This window comes from Lissotriton vulgaris, chromosome 1_1 (genome assembly GCF_964263255.1).
Source record: "Lissotriton vulgaris chromosome 1_1, aLisVul1.2, whole genome shotgun sequence".
In the NCBI taxonomy this organism is placed as follows: Eukaryota; Metazoa; Chordata; class Amphibia; order Caudata; family Salamandridae; genus Lissotriton; species Lissotriton vulgaris.
Genome location: NC_141685.1, coordinates 1,216,869,333 through 1,216,897,187, shown reverse-complemented (window position 1 = coordinate 1,216,897,187; position 27,855 = coordinate 1,216,869,333).

The window sequence follows — 27,855 nt, the reverse complement described above, 5'->3', positions numbered from 1 at the left end:
ATTAGGGTACGGAGTTTATGATGGAGATTGTGGCTTGAGTTGGGAGAGGGTTCCAACTGGTAATCTGGTTTTCGGGGTTTGTATTTGTGGCGGTGAGTAGACTGATGCTGTATGTGGAGGAGGGTTGGGGTTTAATGTTCTTGTAGATGGCTGATATCTTTCCCTGGAAGAAGTCCACCAGGTTGTTTCACAGTTCTTAGGAGGGGTGATATCCTTCCTTGTGGCTGTGGGAATGGAGAATTCCTTCACTGTGGCAAAGAGGGTCTGTGCTGGCTAACACACAAAGCTCTACACAATTCCAGTCCTAAATACATAGCAAATAGGATGAAGTTATCAGAAGGTGGAAGCGATTGTAGAAGTGTTAAATCTCTCATGCTAGCACCAGCAAGATTGAAAAGCAAAAAAACACAGCCACACTTTTACCGGATCTGCCACAAAAAAATGGAAATCCCTACCACCCTCAACAATAGCAATTACTTCATTCAGGCTTTTCAAGAAGGAAGTTAAAGCCATACTACTAGAAAAATCTGTGTCAGAGAAATATTCATTCACACTATGTATATTGTATCCTATTGTGTTATATCTTGCTCTTCACATTCTATGCACATCCTATCTTAAGTGACAAATGTTTTTACTGCAACGCAACCCTCATAAGCTCTCTCTTTGTACTGTGATGGTCATGTTCACACTTTCTAAAATACAATAAATAAAATAAATAAATAAAAATGTACAAATGCTCCCTAAATTACATTTGCAGATGCTCCATAATAAACCTAAAGCTGCTTTAATTTTAAACTCGACTATTTCACAACCCAATTATTGTGATGGCCCTCTTCTCCTTTCTCCTCTATTAGAAAGTTGAGTGATACACTTACTTCTTTAGTGGCCATGGACTCTGATGTTAAATGTAACTTGACTGTGGATTATTTTGTGTCAAAATCTCACCAATCACATCAAATTGCCACTCTATCCATCTGCTATGCAATTGTATCAGCCCCAAAATTCTGAGACTAATACGAAGTTATTTTTATCATACTTCTCCTTGATATTTGATGATAACTTTTTATCGATCCTATGGGATAGTAAAACTTCATGTTCCATTAGTATTTCTCTCCCAGCATGATTATTTAAGATTTTTCAACTGCTAGGTTGTACTAGTCCCTTGAATGTTTCTTTGTAGTAAGGCTGGGTATCCACAAGTTTTAAATTTGAATTTGTTAAAAGAAAAGTTGTGTTTAATGCCGAAAGTTCTGCTAATTATTTCCCTATCTCATGGATGCCATATTTGTTCAAGCCTCTGGAGAGAGCATTATGTTGTCAGACAACTGCCTTTGTGGGATTCAACTTTACACTACACTTCTTTCAAGTCTTGTTCTGCCCTGTGATAGAATGGAACTGTAGTAGTATCTGCTATAGACGAGCTTTGTCTCAGTGCTGATGTCAACCACCCTTCTGCTCTGTATTTCCTTGACTTTCCAGCAGGATTTGATATGCTAATACACCACATCCTCCATCATCTACTGGAAGAACTAGGATTTGACGGGAGCAGTTGTACTTGGTTCTCTAGTTGTTTATTGGATACATATTTTAACCTACTTCGTTGTTCTCGTCCTTAAATATATTATCTGATGGGATTTCGCAAAGGTCCATTTGTCCCCTCTTTGATTTAATATTTACTTGTTGTCGAGGCCCAATTGATTCAGTCATGTGGATTTGAGTTGTTTATGTACGTTACCAATACCCATGTTGTTTTAAAAATGTCTAATATCTGATTAGTACTGCTGCCCATCTCCATCATTGTCGGTCGAACATGGAACAATGAATGCTTCATCAATATTTAACTGAATGCTAACAAAACTACGATTTTATTCCCCTATGACAGCATCTTATTTTTGTAACCTGAAATCATGCCATTAGACTTTGTTTGAACTGCCCAACAGGTTAGGAGGTATATTTACAAGAATTGCTGCTAGCCAGTTTTAGGGTTAGTTAGTAGGAATTTTCTTAATGCTGTTTATCACAAAAAAACTATCGCCCTGTTAGTGATGCAGGTATAATACGTTGCTACATGGCAATAGTATCAGCTAGCTGTGGCAAAAACAGCCGCTAACAGTAGCCTCAAGGCGATAAAAATATTGACGTTAGCAAGAGAAAAGTGGCGAAAGGCCAATTAGCGGGGGGAAACACGTTAGTCAGCCCTACGTCACTTATGTGCCTCCTCAGGCAAAAAAGCTGTTAGGTCCACCAATGAAAAAAACCAAAAGAGTTTTCTCCTGGTATGGCAGTACTTTGGCGTTCACACAGCAGTTTCTATAAAATAGGCACCTGAAAGGGAATGGCAAAATCCACAACATGTGACCCGCCTGCATGCAACCCCAGGTGCACATGCAACAGGGGGTCTTGTAGGGTCCCCTTTGTTTCCTCTCTGCCATGGTTTTCATTGATGTGGAACGGTCATGAAAATCGCGCCAGCGAGGAAACACGTAATATGCTTGGCAGGACCACTGCATTCTTGCCAAGTCTTTGTGGCCTCAAGACTACTGCATTATTCAGGCATCTCCAATCCCTGAGAGCTGTGACAGTCCCAGGACAGCCTGACCACCCTAACATCAACAGGGCAGACAGAAGAATGGGGAGCCCTTGTTAGTCTGGCTGTCCATGGACCGCCACACTAGTAATTAGCCCCTAAGTGTGTTTATTTTTACACCACAAGATTTTTTTTAATATCTTTTATTGGATTTTTATAAAATATTATTTATATTTCATGCTTAGTCAATATGAGAGTTTCAATTGTCGATAGGTATATTAGTGAACTTCAATAATAAGAGATGTCTGCCTGTTAAAATGTTTGAGATACCCTTTCAAGCATACCTTAATTACAGAGCTGTAGAATGTTCATATATATTGTAGAAATCTCATTGTTTCACTAATTTTTAAAGTAATATTGGAAAAGTGCCATATTGAAGATAATATAACTCATTAAGAACAACAACTTAAACATAAAGGCCCTCATTTGCGGGATTGTATATGGCAGCACAGCAAGTCACCTTGCTGTGCTTCCCAATGCCAAAGTGTAAGGGTAGGAGAGCACTGTAGTTATGCAATACGGTGCATTCCTGTCCTTTCTACCTGTCCTGGTGCCTTTTTGGCAGCCTAGTGCCAATGCAGGCACCCTTGCACCACGGTGCAAGGGTCCCTGCATTGTATTCAGGGTTGTTTTTGTGCAGGAATGGGAATGTTCCTGTACAGAAACAATCCTAAGAGGAATTTTTCTCTTTGTATGTGTGCTGAACATTGCAGCACACAAGGAAAAAGGGAAGAATGGGGAGAAATAAACATTTTTCTCTTTGTTACGTTTCACCTCAGGAGGCGTACGGATTTGGCACTTTCCCAGGTTTACATGATTTTGTTAATCTAGGACAGCATTAAAATTCACAGGTGTTGCGTTGAAACATCCACTGCAATGCCCAATGAATGCCACCTGAGCACAAATTAAGGCGATGCAGCAATTTGTACTGCGTCGCCTTACTCAAGATTTATGAGACCACTGAAAGCCATGTAGGGTGGCTTTGCATAGTGTCAAAAAAATGTGATTCGGAGCCCTGCATCAGCCTTGTACTACTTTACGTAGTTAAAAAAGTGACAAAGGCTCTCATAAATATGCAGCAAAGTGAATAATTTCCTGATGGCTCAAATAGAGGAGATATCAGTATGTATATGTTAAAGTGTGAACTAGAGGTCTGATCCTTAAAAATGTCTTTTAAACACTCAGGTTCCTATTTACGAGTCCCCTGCACTGCCAAAGCGTCACTTTTTCTGATGCTACAGTGAGGGTGAATGCAAAATCATATCTATGAGGCCACGTAAAGCCACTATGTGTGGCTTTGAGTGTCCTGATTGATATGGAGTAAAGAAAGGCAGTGCAAATTGCTATTTTGCCTTACTCTGCACTGAGAAGGTGTTCCATGGGCTATGCAGTGGGTTTTCCCAAGCAGCACCAATGGATTTTGATGCTGCCCCAAATTTACAAAAGCATGTAAACCTAGAGAAGTGCCAAATTCCTAGGCCTTCTGATTTGAGGCGTATTATTATTTCCTCTTTCTATGTGTGCTGCATCATGGAGCAAGCTTAGAAAGAGGAAAATGTCTCTTAAGATTGGTTCTGACAGGAAGTTGCCCCTTCCTCCACAAAAACAATCTTGCTGACAGCACAGGCACCCTTGCACCATGGTGCAAGTGTGCCTCCGCTGGTGCTAACCAGCCAAAACGACCACAGCGCAGGGGAAAGGACAGGAAAGCACGGTATTGCATAAATATGGTGCATTCCTGCCCCTTCACTTTGGGGTAGGGCAGTGCAACAAGATGACTTGCTGCACTGCCCTAAACCATATCCCCATAAATAAGGGCCTCAGAATCTAACAAGATGTTCGAAGGCATGATATAGGGAGGCATAGGCCAGGGTCTCACCTTGGGAAAAAGGTTATACTGCAGTGTTAATCACATGATTTGCTAATCAAAGGCATCGTTATAGGGTCAGTAACCACAGGATAGTTGAAAACCTTCCTTGCTTCTCAAGGGGGCTGTGTACCATCTTGTCTAGTTCCTGCTGGATCTATGAATGACTCTTCCCATTCCCTGACAGTGGGGCATTTGGAAAGGCCCGGGGTTTCATCTCTATGTTTCTGGCCGAATATTCTTTTAACAGCTGTCTCCATTGCCCCATGTTTGTTTCCTCACTAAATAATGATCCTGAATGCTTTCAAACTAACACGTCTGATTTACTGAAAAAGTGGTTTATCTGGATTTGCCCTTCTTTCTGTTTAACAGATTAAAATTGGCTCAGAACTATGCTGCCAGACTTGCTCTAGATCTTGGAACCCAGGACCATGTTCCACAAACATTGGTCTCCCTCCACTAACTTCCAGCGGGAGAATGTGTTATTTTTAAATAGCTTTATTTGGTTCACCAAGCAGTGTATAATCCGGAGTGTTCTATTCTTAGGCCTTAGTTTACATGTTATCAGACTGACCGGGTTTTGAGATCAAAGGGTTAACTGCTGCTTGTGGCCCCCCAGCTGGAATACTATTATTGGTGGGTGAGCCTTCTCGGCCGCAGTAGGAGTGGCTGCCAAAAAGAATTTCATATCTCGGTATTTGTGCAACGAATCCAACCTGCTAAGTTTTTTTAGGAATGTATTGAAAAACCTGGTAATCACCCTAACAGCTTTAAATATAGAAAAATCGAATGCTTTCTGTGTTGGGAATTTTTGCTCTTTCTTTGGTTTTAATTCAAGATGATGGATTCCCAGGTGGAATTTTTGCATTTTACAGATTTAATATAAAATAAAATAAATAAATACACAAACAATCATGTAAACAAGCCAGCAATTAAATAAATACATTGTCCCTCTCTCAAATACATCGTATGTTTTGCAGACCTGCAGGTATGCATGTTCTCTAATGGCGATTAAAATGTGAAGCTCGTGTTGTGTAATGGTTCACATTAGCTTATGTGATAATTTTCCATTTGAATGTCAGAAAAGCAGTGTTCATGACTTGAGCATAAAAGTAGAGGCTTCCGCAGTCGACACAATGTGTACGAATGGAAACTATGACTTGGGCACGCAGAAACAATTTAACATCCTTTGGTAACATAAAAACTATTCTATAAAACTCTTTTGCAGAAAATGTTATAAGAACAATTTTAGGGTCTTTTTTTTATCATAAAAGCAATAACTTTAGGAAATATTCAGATGACAGAGGTTGTTTAAAGTCAGACTTCGTGGTGTTTAGCTGTACAAAAATGTGGGAGGCAAACTCAAAAAGATTACATACACAAGGTGAGCTAAGTGATTTTGAACATCCTATTAAAAACTCTACACCTTGATACATGCATTTTTTAGTAATGTGATACACTAATTAGGGATTTGCATTTCCTATAATTGTTGCCTCCTCTTCTCCATCTGTTAACTTGATTTTAATTGGATAACTCATGAAAAGCATAATTAGTTTACGGTTAATTAGTGCATGATTAATTATACTTTTTTGCTTAAGACTTGTTGTTCTAGAAGTCTTGGAACTCTTTTTGGACATATTCTAAAATATTTCAGTAAATTGTACATGCATATTCAGATTTACAATCTAGTTTGCATGGAACCTCCCACAGCTTTAATTTAGATTTTAAGAGGCATGTGTATGGGGATTTGGTGTAGGGCACAGCAGCAAGTCACCTTGCTGTGCTGCCCGACGTCAAAGTGAAAGGAAAGGAATGCACCGTATTTATCCATTACGGTGCATCCCTGGCCTTTCTTCCCCACATTTACATTTACATTTGAACCATGGTGCAAGGGTGCCTGTGTTGTCGGCAGGATTGTTTAAGTGCCGGAAGGGGTATCAGAAACAATCAATTGAGGCATTTTCCTCTTTCTGTATGCTTCAAAAGGCAGCGCACATAGAAAGAGTAATAAACGAGAAGACATAAAGATATTTCTCCTCATTATGCTTCACTTGGGAGGCGTATGGCTTTGGAGCATCTGCAGTTTTACATGGTCCTGTAAATCTGGGGAGGCATAAAAATCCATGGAAGTTGCGTGGGAAGAACCACCGCAACACTCAGGGAATATCTCCCTAGCGCAGAGTAAGGCAGCACAGTGATTTGTACTGCCTAGCTTTACTCCATATATTTGAGGTCATTCAAAGCCATGCAAAGTGGCTAAGTGTGGCCTCATGGTGGTTTGACCCACTGGAGCATCACAAAAGGTGATGCTACGGCAGCTCAAGGGGCTCATAAATATGCCCCTAAGTCTTTAGTATAAGTTTAGCATCCATTGGAGTGCTACTATTGCTGCAAAGAATAGAGCTTTGTAGCTATTGTAATATTTATAAGAAAATAAAAATGTGAGTCCAATTAGGTTTGGGTGCTCTATTAGAGAGCTATAATATTTGCTGTGTGAAGGTTGTTTACTGTCTTGGAATAGTTGGGTTGGCTAGTCTGTCACCAAGAGAAAATGTGGGTACATAGGACCATTTTTGATAATCATCCATATATCTGGGTTAATCATTTTATTATGTCAGTGCCCTTCTTTTAAGGGCCATAAAAATAAAAGCCCTTTACCAGACAGGTTGGACATCTGAAGTTTCGGATCCAGGGAAACGTTCAAGATTCCATTTTAATAAGCAGTCTTTCTGCAACTGCAGGCTTTTCAAGTCAGGCCAATGAACATGGGTTGCCATCTGGTTTTATAAAGGGCAGTTGTTCCACTGGGCTTGCATTTTACAGTGCTATATATGCATTGAAACAACAGGAGCAATAAATGCAGGCATAAGTCAGGACGCTAGTTTGCTTTGAAGAAATTTTAAGTTGTGAAAGAATTCAGCAAATTGACTGGACCCTGACAAAATTATGGTGCTCTTAACTAAACAGAGCATGTGACATGGTTCCTCACTTCCACTTGAGGATAAGCAAGGTTGCAACCTATGTGAAACATTTCCTGTAGTCATCATCAGGACAAGGAATGTGTAATGAGCATCTAAGATCACATTTTACTAAGATACTGCTGATGATCAATTGGTTTCTCTAGAGTCAGGGTGTGTTTACGAGTGAAAGCACTGAGCAGTGGTGTCAATTTATAACTATGATGGATTAAAGGTTAGAGGTATCACTGAAGGATATATTGGTAAATTATCATTCAGCCTGACCACTGATACTAGTATGTACAGGATAACTTGCCACTCAAACATAAAAGGATGGAAGGGAGCACAGTGCCTGGCCTACTGTAAGAAATTGGGCTAAATGAGGGGGTGTGGAAGCCTCACTTAAGTAGTAACCAGAATCTTGGTCAGTGTGAACCACTAAAGTCACTAAATGAACTTGTGCTTAACCCTCTGGTAGTTTGGCACAAAAGAAGTGATGCTTAACTTAGAGGCAAAGTGTAAAGTATTTATGCAGCACGTAAACAGTAACAACATGAAAAGATATCACAAAATGAATCCCAAACCAATTTAGAAAAATGGAGTACATTTTAATACATAAAATTATATCATAATGACACAGAATCCAATCAGTAGAACATGAGATATACAATTTAAACAATGTTTATGTAGATTTAGCACTTAAAAGCACAAAGCTTGTGTGTCCCTGTAGCTCAGCCAACTGATCCTTGAAGTCGAACAGGTTCTTGGAGAACGGGGCAGGCCTCAAGTAGGTGCATAATACAGAGTTACTGCGGATAAAACAGTAAACCTTACTGACCTTAACTATTAGTGCCCACTAATATTATAATGGCTATTTCAGGTCAACATCTAACCTTGCAGAGTCCCCTCTGCATCAGGCTACCTGTGAGCAGTTACCAGACTGCTCACAAATGTAGTCATACATACACAGGGCGCAAAGGTGTGCACACATATTCACATATAACCCATCATTTTAAAGGGCAGACACTGGAGGTAAACGTGCATTCCATTTACCATGTGACTACCACAGGTGAGACAAAAGTAGTGAGACTCACCCATAGTAGAAAGCCAAAAAACAGGTAATCAAAAGTCAAACATATGGGCATACTAAATAGCAGGAATCCAGTTATGACACTAAGAGCACACAGTTCGCCTGGGGCATTGTGCCAAATGCAGTGCATGATAACACTCAATTTAGTTGAAAGACTTTAGTATTAATTGTTGGCACACCCAGCGCTTTGTATCTGTAGGCATGTGTTTTTGGTTGTTTGTCCTTCACTGAAGAGTAACAATCCCAATATGGGGGTGCTGGCAATGATGCTCACAGTCTTCTCAGATTGCTGAACCACTCCCAAAGGGCTGGTTCATTCCAATTAGCTTGTCCACCCAATAACTCAAAAATGTAAGGAAGGCGCATACTGCCTGGAATAGCAGTACACAGTTGACCCAGATCATTGAAGTAAATGGAGTGCGTGAGAACACACACTTTAGTTGGAAGTCTTTCATATTCGCCAATATTGGTGGTAAGTGCTGTGTATCTCTTGGCATATGTTTCAGGATGTTTGCCATTTTTTCAGAAGAGAGTTAACACTTTAAAATTTGAGGTGCTGGCAATGCTGCTCCCAGCCTTCTAAGGTTTTTGCACTCAAACAAATTAGTGGCTAAAATATGGTTGTAGCAAGGTAATAAAGGCATGAATAAAAAATTATTTTGGTAAACAATTCATCAGAAATTATATATATACAACCAGTTGTTTCAATCTAGTGTCATCTATTATACTGCTTTGTACCAAGTGGTGCAGAAGCCACCATGCTTATGTCACCGGGGTTGGATGATGCATCATCACTTTGGAACATCTAGTGCTTAAATAGTGCATTGGGACTTTTCGGAATATAGGTTGGCCTATTGGGACTATTTTGCTGTAAATGCCTACTGTTGCCGCATTTACACTGCTTACCACAGATGTAGATAAAAAAAAACTCCTTGGGGTTCGTAATTATGTGTTGGGTATATTCTACTACTACTTCTACTGATGTTTATTTGCAAGTAATAAGCTTACTACTTTGTTTTGAGAATTTCTCTTTGATATTTTTGATAAAAGGAATGAGCCAAGATATTTTCTTCTGGCAGACTCCTAGGAGGAGCTCTTTTCAATTGTATTTTCTGTGTGGGAACTCTCTAGGCAACCAATGGACATTTTTGTCCATAGAGTGGGGATCCCTATTAACAGATAGAAGCGCGCTGGGAGGAAATCAACCTCTTGATTTTAAACATGTGTATTCTGTCTTTTTGTGGCAGACTAGAGGAAATTGCGATGACACTATAGGGAGTTAAACCAGGTTTTATTGGTTTTAACAGTTGTTTTCTGTGTGTGTGGTAAGTCTATAGTACGGTAGTGGTGCTTCAGACTCCTTCTCCGGGGATACTCGCCCTTTTGGAAAACCTTTTCCTCGCTTTCTCCACTCCAGGGTGATTGGGAGGTCGCTCACCGGTCCGAAGTATGTGGGAGTAAAGGAAAACAATGACTGGTTTCAGTCGGGTGCCCAATATTTACACAGTGTTTAGAGAAGGGAAGTGTCACTCTGTGCACAAAATAAAGCAAAACAACTGGCACAAGGTGTCGGCGCTGCTCAGGAAGGGGAGTGACAGGGTTTCTCTGAATCTTAGGTTATGGTGGTTTAAAACCCTTCCATCCCGCCCAACTCGAGTTAGGCAAACGTACCTGTGTGAGACTTGCTTCCACCGAAGCGTGGCTGGGCGATACACCGTGTCGTTGGCCTCCTGGCTCCGGTAGACGTCGGGTTGGCTCCTCTCCTGCTGCTTCGTCCGTTCCTCTCCTCTCGTCAATCACTGTAGTCTTACCACACTCATTTCCTTCTCCTTCGGGTGTAAAACATGCCGTCCTATCTTCACTTCCTTGTTTTACCTGCTCGGACTCCTCGGCGTCATCCAAGGGGGCGGGGCATGCTGTGAATTCAGCCCAGTTAAAGAAACAGGGACCGCTTTTTTCTCCGGGTAGAAAGAGTGGGGGCTCGGCCCTGTTCTTGTTTTCTGCCTGCTGTAGGAAGGGAGGTGAGAGAGGCCTGTTCATAGTCTTCATGTCAGACTTTTCACATCTCGGTTCTGGACTGGCTCCCCTCATCACATACCACCCCCCTGGATTCTCCCGATTGGGGAGAGGAAATCGAGAGAGGTAGTCGGCACTACCATAATCGGTTCCCTTTCGATGACATACAGTGAATGAAAAGGGTTGGAGGGACAAAAATCACCTAAGGACTCAGGGATTTTGTGAGAGGTTGGGACTCATCTACTGTAGAGGAGCATGGTCTGTGTATAGGGTGCATGGGTGACCCTCGAGAAAATATCGTAATTTATCAACAGCCCATTTAATTGCGAGACACTCTTTCTCTATGGTCAGATATTTTAACTCTCGAGGGAATAGTTTCCTGCTGATGTAGAGTATTGGATGCTTCATACCATCAGTGGATAGTTGGGATAGGACAGCCCCCACTCGATACTCTGACGCGTTCGTGTGGAGGATGAAGGGTAGGGTGAAGTCCGGGGAGGATAACACCGGACTTGTGGTGATCACTCTCTTTGGGGAGTTCAATCCTCCCCACATGGAGGATGTGGGATGTTGATATATTATGGGTTTGGAATCCTTTTTTAGAGTTTCTGTCAACGGAGCTGCTATTTCCGAAAATGAGGGGATAGAACGGCGATAGTACCCGATTAGCACCAGAAAGGCCCTCATCTCTTTCATGCTCTTAGAGAATGGGGTTTCAGCTATTGCCCAGATTTTTTCTACCTGTGGCTCGATTACTCCGTGTCCTAGAACATAACCCAAATATTTCACTTTTTGATAGCCTATACGCGTTTTTTGGAGTTCACATGCAGGCTGCCTTTCTTTAAGGCTCCCAGTATTGTTTGCAAGTGCTCAAGGTGGCTTCCCACGAGGGACTGAAAATTATGATGTTGGCTAGGTAAGCAGAGCTGCATGTATGGTGTTCACATAAGATTTTGTTCATGAGGTGCTGAAAAGTTGCTGGGTCGCCATGCAGGCCAAAGGGGAGCACGTTGAACTCGTAAAGTCCATCTGGTGTCACAAAAGCGCCTTTTTCCGGTCCTCTTCTCATAGTGGCACTTTCCAATAGCCTTTGGTAAAGTCCAAAGTACTGATGAATTTGGCCTCCCCGTGCTTTTCAATGAGCTTGTCGATTCGGGGTATTGGGTAGGCATCAAAGGAGGAAAGATGGTTCAAGGTGCGGAAGTCCATACAAAACCTTGTACCCGCGTCTGGTTTTGGCACCATTACGATCGGTGAGGACCACTCACTCGGGGACAGTCGTATTACTCCAAGGCCAAGAATTTCCTGGACTTCCTTTCGCACGTGCAATCTTTTGGTGGCTGGAATTCTATATGGTCGTTGTTTGACAACCGCTCCCACTGGTGTCTCAATTCGATGTTCGATCACCGAGGTCTTCCCTGGGAGGTCAGAAAGAGTGAAGAGAAAGGAACCAGAACCTCTTGTAGGCTTGTAGTTGCAGTGGCGTCACTAGGGTTGGTGTCACTCATGGTGTCACCCTCTCACGACTTACAAAAACAGAATTGTTGAGCATTTGACCATGACATAGTGGTGAAAGAGCGCCAGTTAATCCCACATGTCGAGCCAGAGGGGCAAGTAACCAAAATATGTCAGGATGAGTTGAGTTTTGTACAGCACCAGTGGCTTGTTAACCTTCCTCAGGTCCACATGACCCTCTAAGAATGTCTTGCAAAGTATATCTTAAGCACAACCTTTGTTTTAGTCTGACACAAATGCAAATACATTGTCCAAAAAGGTGTAATTTTCTGCAAACGTGAATTGGAAAAGCTAGCCAGCTTCACAACGTTTTCCACAAACCCTTGCAAAGGTTGAAAGAAACTTTGAACTTGACTCAACCCTACTCTGATTGATAGGCAGAAGGCATATGTGTTAGGAAACCTTTTTTATTTTTTAATACACTGCAATTGACTGCTGGCTTTGAAGTTTTATAGAGTGTCCCATCAGCATGGTCAAGGGAGGCGCTGCAGGGTATTGTAAGGTATGTGATCGCACAAGAAAGGTGTGCTGAAGCATCGGTACTAAGACTGAGACTATTTGTATTGTATTGTACTGTAATTGCATTTATATTGCGCTTACTAACCCTGATGAGGCGACAGAGCGCTTTTCAGCGAGTAGCACGGTACTCCGGTACCCATAGAGGATTAGTGGACCAGTATAGTGAAATTTGTGTAATAAGAAAGAGCGCATCACGTGCCATGGTAATTGGACTGTAATAATGTGGCACCACTATAGTTACAGGTGTAGTGTCAAGTGAGAGAAATAGTGAGCTATGTGTCATGGGTTTCATTGGTGAAGCATCAGCACAAAATCACGCTGAACTTGGTTGGTTGCAATGGCCGGTGCTGGCCGTGTGCAACTGCAAACACATGCACGCCCGGGTCAGGACTAGCCTAGGAGGCTGGAAGGGCGGGCCGGACAGGGCCTTCTATTTAACCATTACCGCAGTCCCCACTCCCCAGGCCTATCGTGACTGCCCAAGGACTAAGGAAGAAAGCTTTAGGTGCACTAGATCCAGAGAGGGGCGTGTTTTCGTTTGTGCGCCCACTGCACACCACAGAGACCAGGCTGTAAAAAAAAATCCATGGGACACACAGATGATCGTTGACGTTTTTTCTTTTGCATTAGTGCCACTGCACTGCCACATTCATTTCTAACTTAGTTCATTCATAATCATTATATACATGATAATATTTCTCTCTCACCGACTGCCTGTCTCCGGAGTCCGGACCCAAGAAGTTAGTCAGTCCCAAATTTGAAGGGGAGAGGGAGACAACAGTGCTCCCGAATCGCGATATCAAAGAAGATGACATCCAATTAATTCTTAATTATAGCACGCACTTGTGACTCAGCACTCCCCTGCCCTGCCGTCTTGTCTCCTCTCCTCCCTGGCGCGTGACCGCCACAACGCGTCAGAGCAGAGGAGCACAGCGCCACCATGGTCTTAGATTCACTTTTCCCATCCACATCGGCCACAAGCATACAATTACTTCCCCCTACAAGTGTTGTATCATTAACTGCCAAGCCCCCATTGTAACCCGGCGAGCTGTCCCGAGCCTGCTCCTTATTGTGTGATTTTCGGCAAATCGTGTTATACTGCTGTGGTACGTTTGTTAATATCTATACAACCTGGGAATGTTTAGAAAAATGCAAATAAGCACTATAAATGAAAAACTGAAATCATTTTCACCGTAAAAGTGCCAAGAGATTGTTTTATTGCTGTGCCTGCATATTTCTCCTATTTGAATGACGCTGCTTTCAATGTAAAGTTGACCATGACTCTCTGCATTAAACCAAGATGTCCTTCTTGGACCTAGTACTATACGTTTCAGGAAATAAAATCCATGGCACCCTGTTTAGGAATAAAACTGATAGTAAACTAAAAGAAAACAGTGCACATCCTGCAAGGGTCATTTACTCTATAATCATAATAATCCACATTTGTAAAGTGCGAACAATCACCCGTTAAGGTCTCTAGGCGCTGGGGGCCGTCGGGAAGATTAAGCAAGCTATTGCCTAGAGTCACATGATGCTGGGCTAATCTGCTGCCGGCGCAACACCTCTTCCCCGCTATTCCCTTTATATTAGCAGAATCTGTAGTGAGGATACTATGGGGCATATTCAGAAGCCTCTATCACCACCACATCGTCACTTTTCATGATGTTGTGGGGGCGATAGGAACTGTGCCTTATTTACAATGCAGCGTTAAGCCAATTAATGTGACTTAATGCTGCCTTGTAAATAAGGGCTCCGTTCACACTGTATTTAGCGTGAAAGGGGCGGGCAGTGGGTGTTGTGGTGGGCGTTCCACCACAAAACCCATTGACTTTGACACTGCCTCCTATTTACCAGGGCAGCATAAATTGGAGGCAGCGCCAAAATTAAGACCAGTGAAAACCTGGTCTTAAAGAGGCAAAACAAGGAGAAATGCTTTACTCCTCCTTTTTACTGTTTCTATGTGTGCTGCCTCGTGCAGCACACATAAAAACAGCACATTGCCAATGATTGTTTATGTGCAGGAAGGTCCCCCTTCCTGCACATAAACAATATATATTTTTTTAAATGCTGTTTTTCAACTTCTGTGTGTGCTCCATGAAGCAGCACACATAGAAGTTAGAAAACTGCATTTCAAGACTGTTTATGTGCAGGAAGAAGGACCTTCCTGTAAAAAAACAATCTTCCTCTCAATACAGGCACCCTTGCACTATGGTGCAAGGGTGCCTGCATTGGCACTAGGCAGATGAAGTTCTAGTCGGAGCTTGAGAAAACGCAAGGCTGCACCATATTCTTGTGAATATGGTGCAGCCATGCGTTTCCAACGTGACGAAGCATCAATAGCCTTCTAGGCTTCAAGATAAGCTCTGCCACTTTATTTGTAAGTATGCCCCTTTGTCTGAAGCACAACTGGAGACCTTCATAAAATGAATGAACCTCAGAGGGTGTGGGTCCAAAATTCTTAATAAAGCTAAAGAACCAGTGAGGAAGGTCCCAGTGAAGGAATTTCTGTATGCTAAACAGGGAGAAAAAGTGGGAGGCTAGCCATTATTACCACGAATACAAGATGTAGCCCAAAGATGTATAATAGTTTAATTATCCATTGGAACTTGTTACTCACTGCACACTGACTTACAAATAATCTACCTCGAAAGCCGCAGGTGACATACAGAAGAGGTCGTACAATTAGGCAATGGCTCTGCATGGCTAAATAAAACAATGGCAAATAACAAATAAGTTCGGCTACAAAACTGTACAAGAATTCACTCGCAGACATTTCCTCAACTGTTGCACAATTTATGTGGTGTTTATCATCATCTGTGTACGGACAAAAACTATGTTGGACTGGATAGCAGGGGGCTGAGGGCGGAACCCTGTGGCACCCCTTGTTTGATGGGGTGTTCGCCTGAGGCGTAAGGTGGGACTGTTACCACGAACAACCTCTCATGAAGAAAAGAGGCAAGCCACTCCAGTGCCAAACCAGTGATTCCTGCCTCCTTCAGGCGGTGCAGGAGTATGGCATGGGACACTGTGTCAAACACGGCACTCAGATCCAGCAGGATCAGCACCGACGTTTGACCGGCATCCAGTGCTGACCAGAGATGTTCTGTCACAGTCAGGAGAGCAGACTCCGTGCTGTGACCTGGTCGGAAGCCATTCTGGGAGGGGTCCAGTGTGTTATTCCTGGTCAGAAAATCCAACAGGAGGGAGTTGACATAGGCCTCGGTGATCTTTGCCTCCCAGGGGAGCAAGGAAATAGGATGATAGTTCTCTGGCTTGGCAGGGTTGAGAGAAGGTTTTTTAAGAGGGGTATCACCATGGCCTGCTTCCATGCCCTGGGCACGGTGGCCGTGCAAGTCACCCGTTTATCCTCTGGACCATGGAAGATATGATTGTAGGAAGCACTTTCCTGAATTGGTCTGGTTTGAGCGGGTCTGCTGGGGATCCAGACTTGACTTTATTGCACAGTGTTTGCAGCTGGTCGGCGGAAAAATATTTCAGGTATTCGCCTTTTGAGGACCCCGTGCCACTTGCTTGCTACTATGTGTTGTTGGGAATGACCTGTAGATGTGATCCACCTTCATAAAAAGAAGGTGGCAAGGTCCTCACACAGCTCATTGGACTTGACGGTTGGCCCAGCGGCAGTCTGCTGGGATTGAAGGCTAGAGTATTGAGTATTTGTGTTTCTGCATTTTAAACTCTGCTATCCCTGTATATATGATGTTGAAATAGTGGGCATATGATGTTTCATTGGTTTGTGTGGCCAGGTTTCATAAAATGGCATTTGTGTCAAACAATGTATGAAAGGAGTTAATCGCATTGTTCATTTCATCGCCTACTGCTGGGTACCGAAATGTTATAACTGTGCTTAAAATTATGGATGAAAAACACATTAACGGTTTCTGCGATTTCTTCTCAATTAAACATTTGTTTTGTGTGTCATAAAAGATTTATTACTGTTTTTTGCTTTTCAATTGTAACTGCACTTGACTTGTATAGAACAATCTAGGGTCTTTTGGAGGGGGCGCTGTAAAATGTGCCCACAAAAATAGCTAAGAACATAGATTGATGAAAAGCAACATGATGTATTCAAGTGCCCCAGCCACAGCTCAGCAACTGCCAGGTTCTGATCATTGACTCACACAGCCTAATTGTTATATCCTATTTACTAGTATAACATGTACTCTAGCCCTGCTGCCTCTAGCTGCTCAGCCAGAGTGTGACTTGGTCTTAGAATGTTGGTGTGCCTGTGATGCGTGGAATGCCTGGGTGTCTGAGTGGGATGAATGTGGCAGTTAGAGATGGGCTGAGCAGCTAAGCAGGCTGCTCCTGGTGGGGCTGTACCACACTAGGCTGGCTGGAGTCAAGAGAGATGTAACCTGAATTGGAAGATTAATAAAGAAGACCTAAATATACATCCTGGCTCCTGGTGTCTTTCTACATAGGACACAACACTAATATTCTAGAGCCCCTTGATAGGAAGATCCCATCATAGAACAATAGGAAGGGAATGATAGCAAGATGCCACAGCCTGCTTGCTACGCACTATTAATATCAGTATTCTGTCAAGGTTTTTTAGAGCCTTATATATGGATAATAAACATTAATTTTATTATAAAATGTAATTGATAGCAAATCTATAATGGTTCCCTCATTGTAAACGATGAGGGGTAATATACACAGATACATGGCAAAACACCATCCTTTCCAAATTTCATATTTTACATTGAATGTCAGACCATTATCCACCTAAGCCATATGTGGTGTCTAAGTACATGAGGCAGAACATTTTTTAAACAATTGCACCAGGTTTTGGAAACCAGTAGAATATTATCACTATTGAATCAGTGAATAGCAGTCTTTTTTTAACAAATGTTCATACCATTTATATTTCTTACTGATTATAGCAGTCAGCTGTATTATGTTCACGACAGCGTTCTTGTTGGAGTGGGAATAATGGACTTACTTATATGTGACAAAGAGTTGTACAAGAACATTATTGGGATGAACACTTACTAGGTATAAATAGACACTTGGGGGCATATTCACACTTACCTGCGATTTATCTCCACCTTAATGCATCAAAAGTGGAGATAGAACTAACACCCCATTCACAAGCTGTTGCAAACAGCAGACATCATCAGAGTTCCCATGATAACAGCCACAAAACACCACGGCGGACACCACCAACTAACCCTAATGAGATGCATAGTAGGCGTTCCCGTGCAGAAACACACAAAAAAACAAAGCCACTTTCACAATGACCTGACAGATCCGTGAAGCGAACCAAAAACAGGCGATAAGCCGTGTTAGCCGGAGGTATTTAACACCTGCCTCAAGCAGGTGTAAAGATGGAAGACTACCTGCAGTATACAACGGAGCCCCGCACACAGCCATACCCGAATAAGAAACAACGCCATGTAGCTACTAATCATGCAGCTCGGAGCCCCAAAAGGGCCACAACACCTACTGACACCACCCCTAGGACCGCCACCACCCCCAGGACCCGGACCCGCCCCACCCTCCGAACCACCACAGAGGCAGCGCAGAGAAAGACAGCGGACCTACCGAAAGCGCACCACTCTCACAAACCTAATGCCCGAGAAAGTCATTGCCCACTACGGGCTCAAAAGGACAACTAACATCTGCATCATGACCCACATCGCCCACAGTTTGATGGTCCCAACACAGCGGAGATCAATTATCCCTCCTCAGAAAAGGTTGTTGGCTGTGCTGCACCTGTTGGCTTCTGGTACATTCCAACCAACAACTGCCAGAGTCGGAGGGGTCTCGCAGCCAGCCCTATCAAAGTTCATCACACCTGTCCTGGATGCCATCCTCAACTTCATACCACAGTACCTTCACTTCCCCAACACTGAACAGGAACAGCTGTGGTCAATCGACTGCACACATGTCCCACTTGTGCGCCCTGTGGATACTGCACACCACTACCGCAACAAAAAGAACACGCATTCCATCAATGTGCAGGTAATAGTGGACCACCGGGGACTTTTCACCAATGTCATCGCCACAATACCCAGGCAGTATGCATGGTTACTTCACCTTCCGACAGTCCGTCATCAACCAGCGCTTCCAGGATGGCACATATGGTACAGGACTGCTCGTTGGTAAGTACCAAATCAACACACCACACATCCCAAAGCCTCCAAAACAAAACGCACAACTGTGGAGATGCATACGTGACCATACCACATTCAACATGTCAAACTACACGACCACCTAACAGATACGACCACACCACTCCATTGTCATCCTGGGCTACCCCTGCACCCAATACAGACATCTCCTTGCACTACAGCTACACACCAGCTGATCGTGTGGAGATGTGGAATGCAGCCATGATACATTTGAGGCACTGCTCTGCCCACATGACCCTACCCCAGTCTGCCGCAGGTCAACATCCTGTGGCGGTGAACCCGCGTCAACCACTGTGCATCCGGGCCACTATCCCTGTGCGACTCATGTCATCCCCCCTTGTAGTTCTGACATTGCATTCCTGTGTGCCTGATGACTGTTGGTCTAGCTGCCAGCATCAGCTACTTCCTGTGGGCTGGTTTACACTCACCTCACACACAGCCAGCACAGGCATCACTGGATTGGTGGACCTGCCATTCCATCCTGCAGAACCAAGTATTGACTCTTTTCTCCCTGCACTGTCACAGGTGATCAAGGATATGCACTCTGCCCTTGGATGATGACACCCCTCTGAGACCAGGCCGCACCCACCCAGAGGCAGTACAATGTGGCCCACATACGCAGCAAGGGCATCGTTGAATGCACATTTTGTGTGTGGAAGTCACATTTCAGGTGCCTGAACGGCACAGGTGGGAAGCTCCTGTACATCCCGAACATCGCGTGCAAGCCGATCGTTGGATGTTGTGTTTTGCACAACATCTGTGTTCACACCAGAACCCCATGGATCCCAGTTCCAGCGGAACCAGTCTATGATGGTGGTGTTGGGGCAGGTGGCCCACATCCTACTGCAGCAGTGGCAGTAATGGCCCGTAGGAATACTATCACCAACACTTACTTCTCATGAGCACATTACATTTTTACCATCCTTGGCAATCATGTAGAAGATGTCCAAATGAACTGCATGTGTGAATAAAACATATTTGCAGGTTACAGGTTGTACTTGTACATTGTCATGTTACATTTCCCTGCGATTTCAGATGTGATTTGCAGGTTGTACACATTTGCTGAACCAGTTGTGTCCTGTGGTCAAATGTGGTGGGGGTGCTGTTTGGACCGGGATGTTGTCAATGTCGAGGTGCACTCCTGCTTATATGCATATGTTGCACGGTGGATGTGTCGCTCCTGCGGCTCTGATGTGTCTGCCACTGTTCTCTTTCATGCGGTGTGCCTGTTGGTTAAAATTGTAAAAAAAAAATTGATACTTGTATAGAGCACTACTCACCCGCAAGGGTCTCAAGGAGCTTGTGCGAATACCGCTGTGGAACCCATCCTGGCTTTCCCTGTGAGGCGCCACTCCTGGGCACCCCCAAGGTGGAGGCCAGGCATTCTTAGCATTGTGGGGGCTGTTGTGGAGATTAAGCAAGCTTTTGCCCAGAGTTGCAGAGTGGGACTCCATGATTGGAATAGGCACTGAGGTGAGAATTATCAGGTCCGTGGAATTTTGAGCCCAAGACTCACTGAGGCGGGGAATTGAACCCTGGTCCCGGGCTAGACCTCTGCATTAGGGTCTGCCGCTCTAATCATTGAGCCACACTTCACCACACTGTTCGTCCACGGTGCTCGGATGTTGTGGTGTGCATGTTGTCCTCTGCAGTTGGCCAGGGTGCATCCGTGGAACTCTGCTGTTGATGAATGTTGTTCTCTGGCATTTTCCGTATGTTGTTCTTGTGCTTTTCCCCGCATTGCGCGTGAGTATTGCTGCCCTCACGCTGGTTGTCACTGTATTGTTATTGCGCTATTGCCATCGCAGGTTTTTTCACATTGGGGTTTGTCTTTTTATCTCCGTAGCGGTGGTTGTGTCGTGGCATTGGCTGCAGTTTCGGAAAACAATCGCATTACGCTTCTCTTGCGGTAATTATCACACTTTCTTATGAATATACCCCTTAGAGTAAATACCACAAGAGTGTGTGTAATTGCACATAATGCCGCTTTATACAATATCTCACAGGAACATTTCTGTAACAGAGACAGGAGATTGGAGCATGGGAATAACAGCCACATTTTAGGAACCAGAATAGGAGTGTCAGTACATGGTAGATATGTTGTAAGTGCAAAGGTATGCCCTGACATGGGTCCCATACTCACTGTTCCGCATGACTAAAGCTACACACCACTGAAGAGGCCTAATTAGGCTTGATCCAGTCAGAGGTTGCTTGTGTTCTGATTCAGAAGAACCTAGCTTGGCAGTTCAGGCTGGACTGAACGAATTGGAACAGGACCGAAGCTGCTTTGCATTTTTCTGGTTCTTGTCAGAGGTGGTATGATGGGCATTCAAATTTGGACTGAGATGTGGCTCGAATAGACAGCATGGAATGTACTTGAAATAAAGTAAGCAAAATAAGATGTAGGTTAGACAAGTAAGAATTAGCTCGGACTTATAAAATTGACTTATTGAATCTGTTACCGAGTGTGTCCAGCTGAAGTATGATCACTCACTAATTTATGGCACTTGCTGAATTCCATGACTGCTACTGCCACTGGCAAATTTATTGCACTGGGGATAATTCATAGCTGGTGATCATTAGGTCATTTTCTTTTATTAACGTAGTAGAATATGGCCTCTCAACATATTCAGTTCATGAAGATGAAAAATCATAGATGCCCGTTCCCCACGATGCCTAGCCTAGTGAAAGTGACATTACACATTCTTTTTACTTTTTGGAGAATGCCATTTTAGAATGGCTTCAGCACATTAGGGATATTGGCATAGGTAAGCGAAAAAGGGACTCTAAAATGTACAGTTTCATCCCAATTTTCCAAAAATGTCTCCTTGAGAAAATGGGCTCACTCTTTTCACTTGCTTGCTGGAATCCAATGTTGGGCAGTGTGGTTGCTGTAAGTGGGCAGCAACAATAGGGAAATAGGCAATTCAAGTAGAGGACTTGACAAAATATTGGGAATCTGCACTAGTTTTTTAAAATGTTTTATTGATTACATCTGGGGCCATAGATATTTATGTCTGGTTTCATAAAAGATCCTACATAAAACACAAGGGGCCTCATTTATGAAAGCCTTGCGCCACCGGTGCGTCACTTTTCCCCATGTTAAAAGTGACGCACCGGCGGCGCAAGTCCTTCATAAATAAGGCCCAAGGTACTTATTTGTTTAAATTCAACTCTTATTCAACCGGCACAGATGTAGAAATTCCTTTCCCCTACTGTGTGTCCTCCAAAGGTCCTTCGTGTCTCACAGTAGAGACGAGTGGGAAAACAGACCCTCAACAAGTTGGACCGGGTTAAAATATTACTAAGCAATGCTTGGCTGTTGAAGTAAATCGATATTTTATTTCTGGATCAAGCATGAGGTGGCAACACAAGTCTGCTGCACATGGTCGTGGTAATTCTATCCGTCATGTTAAAGGTGAGGACTATGGAGAGACTCCATGGCACGATGCAGCGCTGTGACACACGTAATAACCATCTCTGAATTTTCACATGACGTGTGCTCTTCTCACATGACTATTGATAAACGCTCCTGTCAGTTGTCAGCACAGCAGTAGTTTCATTTCCCAGCAGGATGCATTTTCGGCATAAATAACTGTTCTCATGCAAATACGTACCCCCTGCAAACACCTTTAATGCAAGATACGCAGCTTTTCCGACGGCTCAGTACTTGTCATAGACCTGTCTTAGATTAGATTTAGATTAGATTCGATTTTATTTGATTTGATTTAGACCTCAAATGAGGTCAACAAATACATAGTTAAAAATTATAATACAATGATGATATTTCGGCATTAAAACTATATAAAAAACAGTTTAACCATTTCTCCAGTTATTAGCAAACAAATGTATCAAATGGTGATTTACAAAACTCAATTAAACTTTGTGCAGAGCAGAAATTATATCTAAAAGAAATGGGCTTTATATACCAACACCGAGCCACTACCAAATCGAATTTGGACAGACTAGCTACACATGTAGTAAGTCTTGCACTACTTCATTACATAAATCTCAGATTCCTGTGGTACTTTACAAATTGTCCCATTTGAAGGTGTAGGTTTTTAGTGGGAGAATCCCCAACCTCAATAGAATTATGGTGCGCTGGACCCTATGTTCTAGAGAAAAGCGTATATATAGTTGGGGGATTTTTGTATTCTAGACTATTTACAAGCTGTGCAAAATATTTTAACTGAGAACAATGTTCTACATCCAGGTCATAGCTTATTCTTGGGCTCAAGTTCTTTAGAAAAGGCTTCAAATGTGCTACAGTCCAAGATTTCAAAAGTGCACTCGTGCAACAGGACTTGGTTAATGCAATACTTAGATTCTTATTAAAAGGATGATGCAAGGACTAATTTCTAAAAGTCTCCAATTTTAAAATATACCTTAACCCCTTCACTGCGGTGGGTTTTCCCCCCGCTGTGCAGGGGGGAGGGGAGCCGCGCGCGGCACCAATGTGCTTGTGATGAGCTCAGCTCATCATGAGGCACAGTGGAGCTGTACTCATGACGAGCTGAGCTCGTCACAGCCACACCCTTTTTGGAACGTTCAGCACAGCGGGGAAATTATCTCCGCGTGTGAACGTTCTAACGGCCGTGACAAGCTTAGCTCGTCATGAGTCCAGCTCAACCGTGCCTCATGACGAGCTGAGCTCATCATGAGCACTCAACGGGTTAAAGACCCTACCTCTGCATGTAAAAGATTAGAGGCCGAGCGGAGTATATTGGTGATGGCTTTTGCAAAGGCACTAACTAAGGATACCTCCAAGCATACTGCTTGGACAGAGACAGCCTGGTTAAATCTTAACAGTTTTACATAATATGATCCCTTCTCTTATATTTAATGGATGCCAAGTCTTAATCAAAGAGATATTCTAGGGGATATGCTAAAATGTATTGTATGTGAAAAACCCTACGTCTCTTGAGGGTGACCGGAGAAAAGATGGCGGCCGGTCAGTGAGTCCGGTCGGGAGCTCCGTGCTGCTCCCACGCTGAAATGGCGCAATCACTTGGCAAAATGCAAAGAACCCTATATAAAATCATCCAAGAACCTTTCGGCTTCACTAAGGAGTCACATACTCTGTTCATGTTGCCTTTTTCCTCGAGTTATGGATTAATGAACTGCTCGGCATAGAATCTCTCACGGACCTTCCTGTCCTCCAGCCGTAATCAGTGTCCTCGGAGCCTCAATGTCTCACTATCTCACTATCTCTCACAGCACCAACCCGTAAGAAAACAAGCATGGAGGGGATGCCGAAAAAAACAACACGGGTCTCACCTGTCATCCCTGTGAATTCACTGAAGTGTCAAACGCCGCTGCTGCTGCTGAGCTCTCTGCACCAAACACTCGTCGGTCGGTGGGAGGCGGCTTCCGAACCAAACAGGAACTGCCGGAGGGCCGTGCAAAGAATCGCCGTCTTCTTCCTGGGCAAGGAAGGAGGCGGCAGCGCACACAACGCAAACAGCGGCGGGAACGCTGCAAGACCACAGAGCGGTTCAGAACCCGGTGCAGGTTCAGAAAAGCGTGAATTGGACCTGGAGAGAAACACGGAGAAGAAAGGCTCCGGGGGACCCATTTCCCAGTACATGAATAGGGTAAGGCAGGGGCAAGGTCGGAAGGCAGGGGGGTGCAGGAGGTGCAGACGAAGGGGAAAAGACCGGAAAACAAACACAATCTTCCTGCTCTAGAGCGAGTTCTTGTCTACCAAACGAAGAGGGGGGTCAGGGGGGACTGAAAATCCGGAGGTGTCAGGATACAACTCAGACTGTAAAGGGAGATCTACATACTGCTTAAGAAATAGGCAGTTTCCCAAAACGAACCCAGTTACAAATACTAAACTTCCTGTCCTACCCCAAAGCACCAAAAGAAAATCCAATAAAACTCCTAAAGCACAGGCAAAGGCAGGAAAGACATTTAAAAAAACAGGGGGATCAGCAGACGCACGAGACGGACCGGACTGTGCGAGGATCAAAATTACTCCCTCATTAAGATCTTTCTTTAAAATCCAAGAGCAAAAACAGAAGAAAGAGAAGGAGAAGAAACGAGACTCAGAATCACAATCACAATCCAAAATATCAGGCCCTGGGCAGAAGAAGGTAGGAGATTCTCCTATTCTTACGCATAATCTACCCAGACCCTCAATTGGCCCAACTATGTCTCTAACAGGAGATGCGGCTCTTACTACTCAAGACCAATGCTTAGCCCAAACGGAGCCCCAAACCCCAACCGCAGACCAAACTTCAAGCCTGATGCGAACCCCCAACGATATATTCCTAGAAAAAATGATGGAAGAAATTAAATCTAGATTTGAGTTCTCAGAAGGAAACCAAAGCAAGATCCAGGAAGCATGCAAACTCTTAGACACCAAACTAAATCCTTAGGAGATGGAGTAACAGCAGTAGAGGCGGAAGTAGTCTCAATAAGCAGAAGAGTGGAGTCCAATCAAAAGGAAATCAGAACGTTGAGAGAAACAGATAAATCTTCGCCGACAAGCTGGAAACGTTGGAAAATCACTCCGGACGTAATAACTTTAGAGTCCTAAATGTTCCGGAAGGTAGGGAAGGTACAGATATTAAAAAGTTCATCGTCTCACTTCTAGAAGAATTCTTCCCATGGTGCAAAGATCTTGGGCTTGAAGATGACATTTAGAGGGTACACAGAGACCCATTTGGAAAAAGTAAGGAAAGGAAAAATACGAGGAAAATCCTGGTCAATTTTCGAACATACTCTATCAAAGAAAGACTCCTAAGTGAAGCAATAAAGACTGGATCATACAATAAAGACGACTGGTCCTTCAGGATCCGTTCTGATCTATCAAAAGTTACACAAGACAGGCAGTGGGAGTTGGGGCAGATGATGCCGGAGTTGAAAGCGCTTGGCGCTACAGTCCAGATGAAATTCCCGGCTTCTCTCTGGATAATGTGGAGAAATAAAATGCATAACATAGGAGACCCTAAGGAAGTCGAAACTTTTCTAGAACAGTTACTTGATCAGATGAGGAAATAGATTGCGCCTATGTATTCTCTGCTCAAATGTTATAAAGCACGGAGCTCAAAAGAGGGCTATCAACAAGCCCATGGAAGAAAAAGGGAGGTTTCTCCAGGGAAGGGGGGACTTTTAAACTACTATTTAACTTGTGCACTATGGAAAAAATGAAGCAAAAAAAAAAAGGAAGAATTATGCACGGGAAACGGGAGCAAACTAGGGAAAAAAGAAAATGAGAGATTGGTTGGGGGTACACAAAAGAGATCTGTGCTTAGTGGATATATAGAAAGTAAAGGGGGACAAAAAGAATAACTTTACCTTCAAAAATAAAAAACTCGGAATCCAATTAAGAATAGACTTTTTTCTTCTAGACCATGGTCTAATCGAAAAAACAGTAAAAGTAGAACACATTCCTGCCCATCTCTCAGATCACTCTGCAGTTTTGATCACCTTGAAACTGGAACCTAATAAGGAAAGCACAAGATGGACATTCGATCGCACAATCCTCCTAGACTCTCAGATCATTGACCAGCTAAAAGTACGGACCGAGCTCTTCTTTGAGGACAATAAGGAAGGCACCTCGATACAGACAACCTGGAACGCATATAAAGCAGTGATCAGGGGACATATCCTCAGCCTAGCGGCTCATAAATCAAAGGGTATAAAACAATCGATCTTAACTCTGGAAGATAAGATCAAAAACCTGGATCTACAAATTGCCGCAGCAACTTCTTCCTCTCATAAAGAGCAATTAGAGGCGGACAGATCAAGTCAAAAAGAAAGTCTAGCAGAAATCTTGGAAAACAAAGTTAGAGAAAAATGGGAAGCCAGCAAACTTGCCCACTATGAATACGGAGAGGGATGGGGCAAGATGCTCGCTTGGAAAATGAAGACAGAACACGTCAGGAACAAAGTTGTTTGTATTGATCCTAGAAACCCAGCAGAGAACGGATCTGAAGAAGTTGTAATAAAACAAGAATTCCTCACTTTTGTCTCAGATCTGTACAATGAAGATTGTAAACCCAAAATGGAAGAAACAAAACACTTCTTAAACCCCCTAAATCTCCCAACTTTACCACCAGAATTGAGGGAAGAACTAAACGCGGAAATCTTGACTCAGGAAGTAGAAGAGGTATTAAAAAACCTCAAGAAAGGCAAAGCAGCTGATCCAGATGCTCTACCTAACGATTTTAATACAAAATTAACAGAGGCATTGCTCTCACCCTTAACAACACTGCTGAATAAAATATTCTTGGAAGAATGCAATCTCCCAGACTCTTGGAATGAAGCCACAATTACCCTCCTTCTAAAACAGGGTAAAAGCCCAACAAAAATGTGAATCATACTGTCCAATCTCGATCCTGAACTGTGATTATAGGATCTTTACACAGATTATGGCGCAGAGACTGGGGAAAACAGCGGGGCTACTAATTAATAACAACCAGAAGGGCTTCATTCCCGGAAGACAATTACAAGACCTAACGCAAGAATTGTTTGCCTCCATAGACATTGCCTCTAACGAGAAACTTCCTCTATCAATAATCACCATCGACGCAGCAAAAGCGTTCAATAGAGTCAATTGGGTATATTTAAGCGAAGTCCTGAAAAAATGTAACCTGGGGACGAATATCCTGAATATGGTGGCAAAAATATATACTTCTCCTAGAGAGCAAATCTTAATTAATGGCAACCTCACTACTAATATACAGATAAAGAGAGGCACAAGGCAGGGATGCCCCCTCTCTCCCTTGCTTTTCAACTTTTATATTGAACCAATGGCGGAACATCTCAGAATAGATCCTTCAATATCTCCCTTTTCATTCCAAGACTGGTCTAAAAAGATCGCCCTCCATGCAGACGATCTGATGAATTTTACAGACAATCTTAGTGGATCGCTAACAACAATTGAAGAGGCCTTAACCAGTTTTGGAAGAATCACTGGCTACCAAATCAACCAAGACAAGACGGAAACAATGAGCTGGAACGATAATTTCATCAGTCCTCATAATAAAGATAAAATCAGATGCCTTGGTATAGACCTAGTCAAAGACTTAGATAACGTAACTCACATCAACATTCAAAGAATAGAAAAGGAAGTCAAAAGGTTATTGAAAGTGTGGGGGGGATTCCCCTTGACGTTACTAGGCAAATCGAACATAATAAAA